Source organism: Phragmites australis, chromosome 9 (genome assembly GCF_958298935.1).
Source record: "Phragmites australis chromosome 9, lpPhrAust1.1, whole genome shotgun sequence".
Lineage (NCBI taxonomy): Eukaryota > Viridiplantae > Streptophyta > Magnoliopsida > Poales > Poaceae > Phragmites > Phragmites australis.
The window spans coordinates 18,707,021-18,718,806 of record NC_084929.1 but is presented as its reverse complement, the minus strand read 5'-3'; the positions used below and the strand labels follow the sequence as shown (position 1 = coordinate 18,718,806).

The 11,786-nt window shown below is 39.8% G+C and overlaps 1 long non-coding RNA gene across 5 annotated transcripts; it reads right to left on the bottom strand.

The window, feature by feature from the left end:
• Nucleotides 1–6,381: 6,381 nt before the first annotated feature.
• Nucleotides 6,382–11,783, bottom strand: LOC133928719 (uncharacterized). Of its 5 annotated transcripts, XR_009911512.1 has the most exons (6): nucleotides 10,573–11,783; nucleotides 8,406–8,672; nucleotides 7,857–8,058; nucleotides 7,538–7,582; nucleotides 7,327–7,397; nucleotides 6,382–7,213 (listed from the first exon to the last, which is right to left on the bottom strand). It is a non-coding gene; the product is annotated as an uncharacterized LOC133928719 (long non-coding RNA). The 5 variants fall into 5 exon arrangements; XR_009911509.1 differs by having other exon boundaries at nucleotides 6,382–6,712; nucleotides 7,042–7,582; XR_009911510.1 differs by having other exon boundaries at nucleotides 7,327–7,582.
• Nucleotides 11,784–11,786: the final 3 nt, after the last annotated feature.

Sequence of the window (11,786 nt, the reverse complement as noted above, 5' to 3'; positions counted from 1 at the left end):
TATTGTCGTGCATTAGTGTACTATATATATATTATATTATCAAAAAAGTCCTGGGTTCTGGTCCATCAACCACCTCAGACGGAACAACTGATTTCTTTTGGGAGTTTCAGCATATGTTCAGCACAATCTCATTCGGAAGAGACTAATGGAGTCGTGATAGAACTCGCTGGTTCAGCAGATCCAACATCAGGTGCGTGGTTCGGGAAGGAGTCACAACAGCGCAAGATAGAACATGAAAATAAAAATTAAAAGACCAGCTTTGTCCGTGTTGTTTTTGTTGGAGAATTAGAGAATCCAAGTGAACTAATCGACTAAAATTAGCACGAACTAGAAAGAATAAGAACACAGATACAATTGCAAACTAAAGGGAACCCAGTAATTGAAGAGCTGTGGTAATCTTGTTAAGAAGGGAATGACCTGATCCCTAACAACACATAAAGACATCAACTAAACCCTCGCATGCATCTCGTCTACAGCACATCAACATCTAACCCGAAGCTCTAACAAGAGCAACTGTGCCTTCAGGGTTACAACCGCACACTACGTAAAAAAAGTTATTAATGACGGATAATAACCGGTATTAGTGATGGGTCCCGTACCCGTCACTCTTATCACGTCATTATTAGTGACGGGTCATTAGTAATAGATCTCGTACCCGTCACTCTTATCGTTGACCCGTCACTATGACTGAACATTAGTAATATGTTGTAATCTTGACCCGTCACTGATGATCGATGAATATTTTTCGTATTTTTTAGATAAAAAAGTCAAAAAAAATATTTTTTCACCGAGCCATCCCAACGTAGACTCATCCCATATGCCTCACAAGCCATATTTTTTTCACATTATTTTCAAGTTTGTGTTCCAAAAGAATCGAACCCACGACCTCCTACTCGCGCGTGTAGCCACGTTACCACCTCTGCTATCACGTAGTTATGATAGAAACTGAATATTTTATCCTTTAAACCTTCTTTGCCGAAGGTCATTATTGACGCGTCATAATCATGACCCTTCACTAATGACTAATTTTGTCAAATTTCGTCAAATTTCGTCGAGGGTTACAATTTGATAGGTGACCCGGAGTGCATTTGGTAAAACAGGTACATCTTTTGCATACGGACTCCGATTTCGACGTTTTTTTGACTCTACGGACATCTAAAAAAAGTTACATCAGTTTCTCCCCCACTTTGTCGGATTCGGAGAATTTTTCAAGGCCAAAAACAGCTTGAAAGATTGAGTTCTCGCCCCTTAAAGTTTCTACACCGTTTTCAGAACATGCGTTTGTGTCCATAGCTGCTACACCTTACATCAAACTTGAGCAGAAATATACAATGGTTCCTATTCTAGTGCTGCTGAGGTGAGAAAAAATAAGAGAAAAATAAAATAAAAATAAAAAATGTTAGGGAAAAATAAGCCAGCATGAGGATAATGGTTGTAGATCGCCATCCTGGTCCCCCCGAACCCTCTGCTAGAAGCTCAATCTCTGATATCATCAGATCCTCTCATGGTACCCCTTCGCGCCTACGAAGCCTTACCTTGACTCCGCCGGCTCAACCCCCCAAGGCCTTCCAAAACACGGTCTCCCGAAGCCTCGATCCTCCGAAACTTCGGCCTCCTGAAGTCCTAGCCCTCCGGGGTCCCGCCTCTCAATGCCTTTACCTCCCTACTCTACACCTCCCAAGGCCCTCACCTCGGGATGGTCAGGCCACCTTCCCAAAGATAGCAGGATGAGTCAGCAGGCCCTGGGAAGATCTGCCGGAACGAGAGCGCCAGTCGTGCTTTGCCTGCCAAGAAGTGACCGGTATTAAAGGCCTAGGCTGATGGGTGCCACTCTGGCACCCTAGCATAGTGAGGGCTATCCTGACACCCCTGACAGTACGGCGCTAGGCCGCAATTGGTGACCGGCTCGCCCCCTTCAGGGGATAGGCACCACAATAGTTACAACGGTAGATATTTATCTCACAGGTAGGGTAGAAAAGTAGTTATCCGAGATAAGACCCAGTAAATCGGTCGGATCCCAGATATTGGTACATTATGATAACTTGTACGCCAAGCTACGTACGGCTCTATAAATAGGGGCCATAGCCGCCTAGGAAAAGGGGAAGGGCTAGACGGTAGAAAGACACAGAGGTGGAAAAATACCAAGTCACGCTGTGATACTCCCCCCAGACTGATCCATTTTTTCTACCATCAATACATTCGTGGTGTTCCTTCCTCTTAAACTTCATCTCCAAGCTTGAGTCTCCTCCTTAGAAGAAACTCTCGCCGTACTTGCTGGGGCAAGATGAACTCTTGCTCCAACAAAAAATATTTGCAAATACCGTTATTAGTGACTGGAGTTGGTTATTAGTGACAGGTTACAAGTTGACCCTTCACTAATGATTTGCATAGGACGACCCGCCACTAATGAGTGGATCATTAGTGACAGATCAAGTTGTGACAGATCAAGTTGTGACCCATCACTAATGACTAGCTTATGACGACCCGTCACTGATAATCTTATCATTAGTGACGGATCATAAATTGACCCGTCACTAATGACTAGCCTAGGACGACTCGTCACTGATGACCTAGTCATTAGTGATGGGTCACAACTTGACCCATCACTATTATCATCAGTGACGGGTCATGTTACAACCCGTCACTAATGACCACTCATTAGTGACGGGTCTATATCTGGTCTCGATCAGAAGGGGCATTAGTGACGCGTCCTTATTGGATCCGTCACTAATAGGACATTAGTGACGTGTGTTGAACAGCCGTCACTAATGTGGTGTCTCCTTTGCTGATTTATTACGTAGTGACACTTCCAACGAGACTGGCACGTCATACCCTCGCTAATGACTCAAGGCGCTGAGGTTCGATGCATCACCTGGGCTCGTCCATCTCAGTGCCAGTGTGGCGTAAGGGTTAGCGCTAGAGACCCTGCCACTACCACATTCAAGTTTATGTGCCTTCAGGTCTGGCATTGAGCTTAGGGGTCAAGACTAGAAATAGTTTGTATAGGGTCTATTTTTGGAAAACAAAACAAAAAAACAAGCAAAAAAAGATATGTGACCTCAGAAACTTGTGCTCGATTGCTTTGGAACCCTAGGCTAGCGCCCAGTGTCCAGCGCCCGCCGGCGGCCCCAAATCGCCAAATCAACACACCGCTGCCTTGCCTTCCCAGGATCCCGATGCTTGATGGAGGGAGAGGAGGTCGGAGGTGCCTCGCCAATGGCCAGTGCTGTCGAGTGCGGCCTTAGCCACGACTGTGGTTTAGTGGCAGCTACTACTCCGACAGGTTGGCATCGGACATCAGCACCCCATCGAAAATGGCAACAAATTGATGATTTCACTGCTTGTCATGATCTTGGAAGTTTGGCTATGAAGATGGTTGAAACTGAAAAAACATATTGCTTTTTCGTTGGGCCATAGCCTCATTGAGTTAGCGTTGATCCTATTGGTGGCAACGACATCGGTTGAAAGAGCCTTCTCGGCTATGCACTTAATCAAGAACGATTTGCGTAATAAGATGCCCAATGATTGGCTCAATGATTTGATTTTGTGTTACACTGAAAAGAGGATTCTTAAAGGACATGCCTGTGATAAAATTAAAAAGAGGTTTCAAACCATGAAAGATCGGAAATGGACTTGCCAAATAAACCTAGAGGGCCTAGACATGCTTAGTGCTTTAAAGGGCTAGGCGTCATACATCAAAGGCAAACAACAACAAGCCACCAAAACTTAGGCCATCTCTTCCTCTTGCGTTGCGGCTATAACATCCCAAAATCTTTTACTTTAAGCTGGTTAATAAAAATAATTAGCAACAATAACAATAATTCACTAATATGAAAGCAGTTTTCCAATAATTTAATAGAACTTAGAATTAATTAGGGTCACCAAAAACATTATCATGAGCTAGAAACATTTTGTTTGATTCATCATGCTCTCTTTGACTTGTGAGAATTTTCTCAAATTTAATTAAAGTATTTTGGTATTTTTTGGCTTTTATTTGTGTTTCTGGTATTATTGGAAGTAGAAAACAAAAAGGAAAGAGAAAAGGAAAACCAAAAACCTGGAAAAACCCTTGGGCTGAAACCCAACTTCTTTCAGGGCCAAGCCCAATCTTTCTTTTCTTTTTTTCTTCTTTTTCCTTTCTTTTCCCCTGGGCCGCACCCCCTCCCTCTCTTCTTCTCTCTCTATCGTGTGAGACCCACCGGTCAACATCTTCTTCCAGCTCGTGCCAACTCTCTCTCTCTCTCTCCCTCCCTCTCTCGATGATGATGATGGTTTCCTTTGCCCAATTCTGCCTCTCCCATGACTACAAACCGACAGAAGCATTCAAACAGGTTCACCTCCATCTCTACTGAAATCGTGCGTTATCTACAAGCCTAAGTGTTTAAACGCCTAGGCCAAGCCACAACCGAGCTCCATCTCCGCTGCCTCTACTCCGAACCCTAACCCTCATCCTAAGCCTCCTTCCTATAAATTATGAGCCCATTGGACTTGTAAAAGCATACCGCGCCTCTTCCATGCTTTGTCGCCATGAATTTGACATCGGAGCACCATCCCCACCAAGCTTCGACCACATCCACCGCCCCTTGCCGTCGCCAAGCTCATGCGATGATCCCCGACATCAAGATCACCCCTAGTGCTCTCCTATTTCTGTTCCACCCTTCGTCGTCAAGATCTGACCACCGAAGCACTGATTCTGGCCAACTCCGGTGAGCTCCACTGCCTCTCAAGTCGCTGCCGCCGTCCATCTTGCCAGAACCAAGCAGGAAAGAGCTTGAGCCCTCCAATCTAGAACCAAGTTCCCAGACTAAAACTCGTGTACTGTTTCGTTTCAATCCGAGTCAGCGGCCACGCACTACAAAAATTCATGTGTACTGCAACAATTTTCTTGCAACAAATGATAAATCGTTGCAATAGAACTTTGCTATTGCTACGGTGCAGTATTCCATTGCAATAGCTTTTTCCTAATGCTACAATTCATAGTCGTTGTATTTGTTATGCGATTCATTGCAATATCTTTATTTTATTGCAACGAATATTTAGATTGTAGCAATATCGGGACCATTTTACCACAATGAATTCCTGTTGCAAGTACTAACAAAAATTGTTGCAATAGAACGTTGCTATTGCCACGACACAATGTTCCATTGCAATATCTGTTTTCTAATGCTACAATTCATAGTCATTGTATTTGTTATGCGATTCGTTGCAATACATTTATTTTATTACAATGAATATTTATATCGTAGCAATATCGGGACCATTTTGCCACAATGAATTCCTATTGCAAGTACTAAAATAATTGTTGCAATAAATGTATTCCTATTACCACAAATAGTTAGATCGTAGCATTAGTCTAGCAAAATTGCCACAATATTACCTGTTGCAATTACTTAAAAACTCGTTGCAATAGATGTATTTCTATTGCCACGAATAGTTAGATCGTAGTAATAGTTAGCAAAACTGCCACGATGTTACCCGGTACAAATACTTAAAAATTGTTATAATAGATTTATTCCTATTATCACGAATAGTTAAATCGTAGCAATAGTCTAGCAAAACTGCCACTATATTACCTATTGCAATTACTTAAAAAATCGTTGCAATAGATGTATTTCTATTGCCACGAGTAGTAATATTAGAACAATAGTCTAGCAAAATTGTCAAGACATTACCCAGTAAAAGTACTTAAAAAATTGTTGTAATAGATTTATTCCTATTGCAAGGAATAGTTAGATTGTAGAAATAGGTTACACAAATTACCACAATAATTTTAGTGGCAAGTACTAGAAAAATTCAATGCAATAAAGTTATTCTTGTTACAGTGAATAGTTAGTTCGTAGCAATAGTCTGCTCATACTATCACACAATTTTTGTGTTAGAACTATTAAAAAACATCACATTCTAGCTTGCCACATATCGTTGGAGTCAGCTTGTGAAGATGGATTTCTAGGGTTTGCAAATATTAGGCACAACATCTCACCAGGGCTCGAGATCCTCTTGGACTTGAAGCCTGTCCACTAGTAATATTTTTTTTAAGGGTGACCAAGCACTTGGACTATCCTGATTCAATGTATTACTTATTTCTAACTTTTAGCCCAAACCTATGTTCCGATGAGCTCAACCTATCATCAATTTTACAGTGGCCTGCCACAGCATCCCAAAAAGCGAACAAGATAAGAAATTTACAAAAATAAATAAATAAATAAATAAATAAAAATAAATAAATAAATCAGATGTACATTTCTCACAGTATACTTCAAAAACCAGATCACATAGGTAAGTGCTAGCTAATTAATTGTTCAACAATCATATATGGAGATATTATCACTGGAATATAATGGTTATATCAACTCAATGCAAAGAAAGAACACAAGCACCAACACAAAAAGTAATCGACTAAATAAAATCATCACAAATTATCGCAATAACATCGTAGCTCTAGGAGATTAGATCCACATTAACTTAAGTAGAAACACTTGATATTTCAGGGAGAATTTCGAAACCAACCATGCCCAAACCAGCGTAGGACACGACAGCACGACAAACTACAAAATTATTTGATGAAGAGCCCGTACAAGTCTTAAGTCCCCTTCACCCACCCAAGGATTGTTTACATTTGTTTCTCGAAGACGATAAAAAAACTGACTGAAACTCAATTGCTACCAGCTTTACCACCTCCAGAGTACCGTCCTTGACCCTAGGTTACCTTTCGCTTGCCAAACAGCATCAGCGATAGAATTAGGATATTGTGATACTTCATTGGCATTCGATATTAAACATTGCATTAGAAGTAGAATAAAAACAAATTGCTAGAGATGTATGGCCTAATATACAAAATAAACAATTGGATATAAAATATGCGAAGTTGTGAAATGATACTCCTGCATGCTCTATTTATGATTAGCCTTATTCCCACAACACTGAAACCAAACATCTAGGGGAAGTACGCAATAGAACACAAAGGACAAAGGTAGAGTAATTTTATGTGATAAATCGGAAATGACTGGCAAATCAGGGTATGCCATTCAAACATTTACTCACTTCATATGGAAGCAGTTCAAGTACTTGCGCTGCATTAGATTTTGTTGTTCTTCGACACAGGACTAATTGAAAAAGCTAAGCAAGTGTGTAGACTGTAGTCCAAGTTAATCTGAGCCCATCTATCCAAAGACAACTGAAAACAGCTTTTTTCCATGCTCTTGAACCAAGAGTACTGAAAAAAATTGAGTTGTATATCTCAAAAAAGAGTCAGTATATATAAAAAGCAGGTGCATGCACAACTGAGAAAACAAGTGCAACACAATCTCAAAAAAGCAGCCTCTGCACCTTGTTAATTCACTGAATTATCAGATGCATGCACAAAGAACCGACTGCACTGTATTATCATGTTTCAAAATCTGTAAATAAAAACACAAGTGCTTCAACTCAAAATACAAACCTAGTTACTGTTAGTACTACAAGTCACACCATCCTTATCAAATAACATGAAGTAAACCTTGTAGCTGCTTTGATCTTTGAGAAACAATAACCAACTGACCTTAAGTTCAGAAAAATCCCGTCAACAACAAGTATCTCAGGGTACCTAAAAAGAGTCAAAAGTGTCAACTAACCTGATTACTTTGAAATTTCAGAAGGCAATATTTATAAAGATTGTTTTTTTTTCCTGAAAAAGTACTTCCAAAGATTGTGCCTCCTGAACATGGAACTCCAATACAAGTCAAATTGTTCAAAAAAACCAAAATTTTCCCTATAAAAATAGATGCAACAACAAAGCAAGAACCCATATTCCCGATAGCCCTGGTATATTGTACAAGAAAAGGTTTAAATAAGCAAAAGTTTGGTTATATAGGACTAACCGCTGGGTCCTTATATCTACACCCGCTGCTTTCTAAATGTATTGAAGGGCATCATGTGTGAATCCTATCATCCAAGCAGGATCGCAAAAGTAGCCTCACTTCCGGTTCACAGAACACACTACTACATTTCTGAATGATTCTTCCTCTGAAAAGCATCGAGGTAATTCCTAAGCAACCTTAGATCAATGACCATGGTTGGAATCTGCAGATGAATAGTCTAAAGTTAATCCTAGGAATTCAAACAACACATGGAAGAAAAAGATGCACACAGGAAATCAATACATTTTCACCAATTTTACATGCAGATAAGTCGTTTCATTTAAGTAAGGAAAAACAATAATCACAGCTTCATCAGAAAAAAAGACTAAAAAGTTGAAATTTCTAGATACCATTCCATTGGATATACCATATTGTACGTATACTCTACATTGGATATTCACCATTTATACATAGTAGTAATGTTATATGTATCCAAAGGGTGAAAAACGAATATGGAGTTCAGGAAGTCCTGACACAGCAAAAGTTGCAGAAAAGATAATACCACATTACCTAGAGATCCAATAAAGTCAAATTCTTGCGATTCTCTGCTATTCTCACCAAGCCTGTCGAAGGTATGGCGGAACACCATATCAAACTTAGTTTTTCAAGCCCTTTGCCACCCCTGGCGAGATGAGTTAAATGAACATCAGTCAAACAATTGTGCCCTGTCCCATCATCACCCGCTGGCTGGTCCAATGGGAATGGGGATATCTGAACTGTGAAATTTGCCACAAGGGGCATCCGCTTGTGGCGCTGAAATGGGCAAGTACTATACTCCTGTAATCAAGATAAGTATTTAGTATTTTATTGTACTGCAGCAAGGCTAAGTAAAATACCATTGAGAAGGATTTTCTTAAAGAATAAGGCTAGTGTATTGCAACAGGGCTAATTTAACAAGAATGCCACTAAATTAAGTTAGTATGTGTTAATCTTATGCAACAAAGTGATATCCACTATAACAGGCTGGAAAGGAGATAGCTTTCTTAACTAAATATATAGTAACATGAATTTATCACAATACAACAACAAAGCTTTTGTCCCAAGCAAGTTGGGGTAGGCTAGAGATGAAACCCACATGATCCAACTAAAAAGAATGAATTTATCACAATCACAATTTCAAAAAGAAACATAATTATCTATGCAACTATATTACAAGAAAACAGCTCATGCAGAGCCCATATTCAGATGGGAAAAATGCAAACCCTCCCCCCAAAAGTCAGTCTGGTTTTGAGATCCCCCCCCCCCACCCCAAGAAGTTGTTTAGTTGCAACCCCCCCCCCCCCAAAAAAAAAAGTCAGTCTGGTTTTGAGATTCCCCCCAGAAATCTAAAGATTTGAATTTGATTGAAATTCAACTGAAATGAATATAAGAATTAGATTCAAATCTCCACTTAAAGAACCATAAAAACAATTAAACCAAAATGCATATGTTATTGCAAGGATTAATTTAGAATTTAATTTGATGCTCTTTGGAATACTGAGCCAAAATAATATATTTGAATATATCCATATATGTATATATATATATATATCCTTGATTATATGTTGGTTTAATAATTACAATTTTTTTCAACAGGAGTGGATTTTGACTATTTTCTAAATGCTAAAACACAGGGTGTTACAAATCTACCCCGCTTAAAGGGAATCTCGTCCCTGAGAGTCGGAATGTTTGGAGAAGGGATCAGGGAAAAATAATCTTCCATCAGATCTTCTTGATCAACTGTTACTTTAACCTTCGTATGAATACTGCGTGATACTTGCCAAACGTAATTGTTATCCTTTTTAGCTAGACAAGCTGCCATATCCAAACTCTCGGTAGGCCTTTCTTGATACTGGGGTTTCGGTTGAGGGTTAGTTATTTCCACTGGGACTTGCCCTTCTGGGATACCATAACGCTTCCTCGACTGGGTTAAACAGAAAATGTTGGGTATATTTGGCCTTTCTGCTAGGGAATGTAATCCGTAGATAGCAACTCTTTCTATGGTAAGTTCCTTGTGGAATCCAAAATATCCGGAAGCTAAATTTTCTCCGGGTCTGAAGTCTGTGTGCACTTGAGAAGAACCTCCAGGTGCTTTTATTCTCTGACATAAAATCAAGGAAATATACATACATATATATACATACATATATGTATATATTTACATACATATATGTATATATTTGAATGTATTATTTTGGCTAAGTATTCCAAAGAGCACCAAATTAATTCTAAATTAATCCTTGCAATAAACTGAGCATATGCATTTTGGTTTAATTGTTTTTATGGTTTTTTGAGTGGAGATTTGAATCTAATTATTATATTCATTTCAGCTGAATTTCAATCAAATTCAAATCTTTTGAATTCTTGGGGGGGGGGGGGGGGAGATCTCAAAACCAGACTAACTTTTGGGGGGTGCATTTTTCCCTATTCAGATTGGTCGTCAGTAATCCCTATATTCACATTATCATGAATTGTGATGTAGTGCATCAACCTCATAAAAAAAATGTCAATGGCAGCCCATCCCCACCAGATTTGACCATGCAAACATTTAATTAAGGTACAAGAAGATCTAACAATAAGAAAATGCCTAGCAATAGCAACAAGCATGGCACCACCGCACCGTCAATAATCAGTTGTCAATGGCAACAGGACGCGCTGATATGAAAACTATGCCAACTGGAAATTAATTTATGCATACCTTCATGTACTTATGGAACAAGACAGGATAACACAATCGGCAACAGAGAAGAAACACTTGTTGGGGATAAGAAACCAAGATGGAACACATCAAATTACTGCAAACAGAAGATGAGATTTGGTCAACATCCCAAAAAATGAATGGTCCATTCTCATGACAATAATAACTTGGACTGAAAACTGAGGAACTAAATTGAGGACATGTACTGCAAAACAAATTCTACGCCTAAGGTACTCCAATACTATCACCATCTAAGAAAGCTAAGAGTAGACACAACACAGAGTGAGAGATCTATCAACAGAGAGTGAGGTCCAGCCAAGAGATCTATCTAAGAAAGCTAAAAGAGGAAATCCTCATGGCATGCTCGGCGTTCTTGGACTCCGGCAAACGGTGTCGGCGTGCGCAGTGGACACTCAGCGGATGTTGGCGCCGCGGCAGCCTGACAGAATGTGGATCCTGCCTCCTGGATCTAGATCCGGGCGGCGGCAGGTCGACCCCTCGACGGCCGGCGGCGGAGATGCTGAGCTGGGCGCAGCCGCGCAGGCAGGGGGTGGCCTAGGGGAGTGGCTGAGTGGAGGTGAGTGCGGCGGAGATTGGGATTGTCCCTTGCGGTTGCCAGGGTTTTCATTACCGGTAAATAAAATTTACCGAGGGTCACTGTTAAATATGATATATTAGATTTATCGGAATCAAATTCAAAAAATTCAAAAAAAATTGGTATGAATTTGCTAGAAATTGTCCCTAATCAATTAATTACCACATTGCATATAACAACAAAGAAATGAGATAATATCGTAAATCCATAGCATATTAGATAGATTCATTACACCAACCGTAACAATGCCATCCTAAATGCATAGTCTTTTGTAAGTCTAGAAAATCTTTTTAATGTCTAAGAGGTGTATGACTATATGTACCGTAGTCAGATGCTTAATATAACACAATTTTCCATGTGGCGCACAGGTTAGAAAACAGTTAAATCATGGCAAGAGGAAAGGAGGCTACACGTTTCTACCCCTATTAGTAAGTCATTAAATGCTACCTTGGTTTCTGTGGGGCCTTAAAGATCAAAAATACAAAATAAAACAAGTGGCACAGGTCAGTATATTATAAAGCATATAGGAGTTTTTTCCCACTTTTCCAATTGTTTTAGAATACATGATCAAATTGTGTTCAGGAGAAGAGGAAAAACCAGAAGAAAGAATGTGCATATA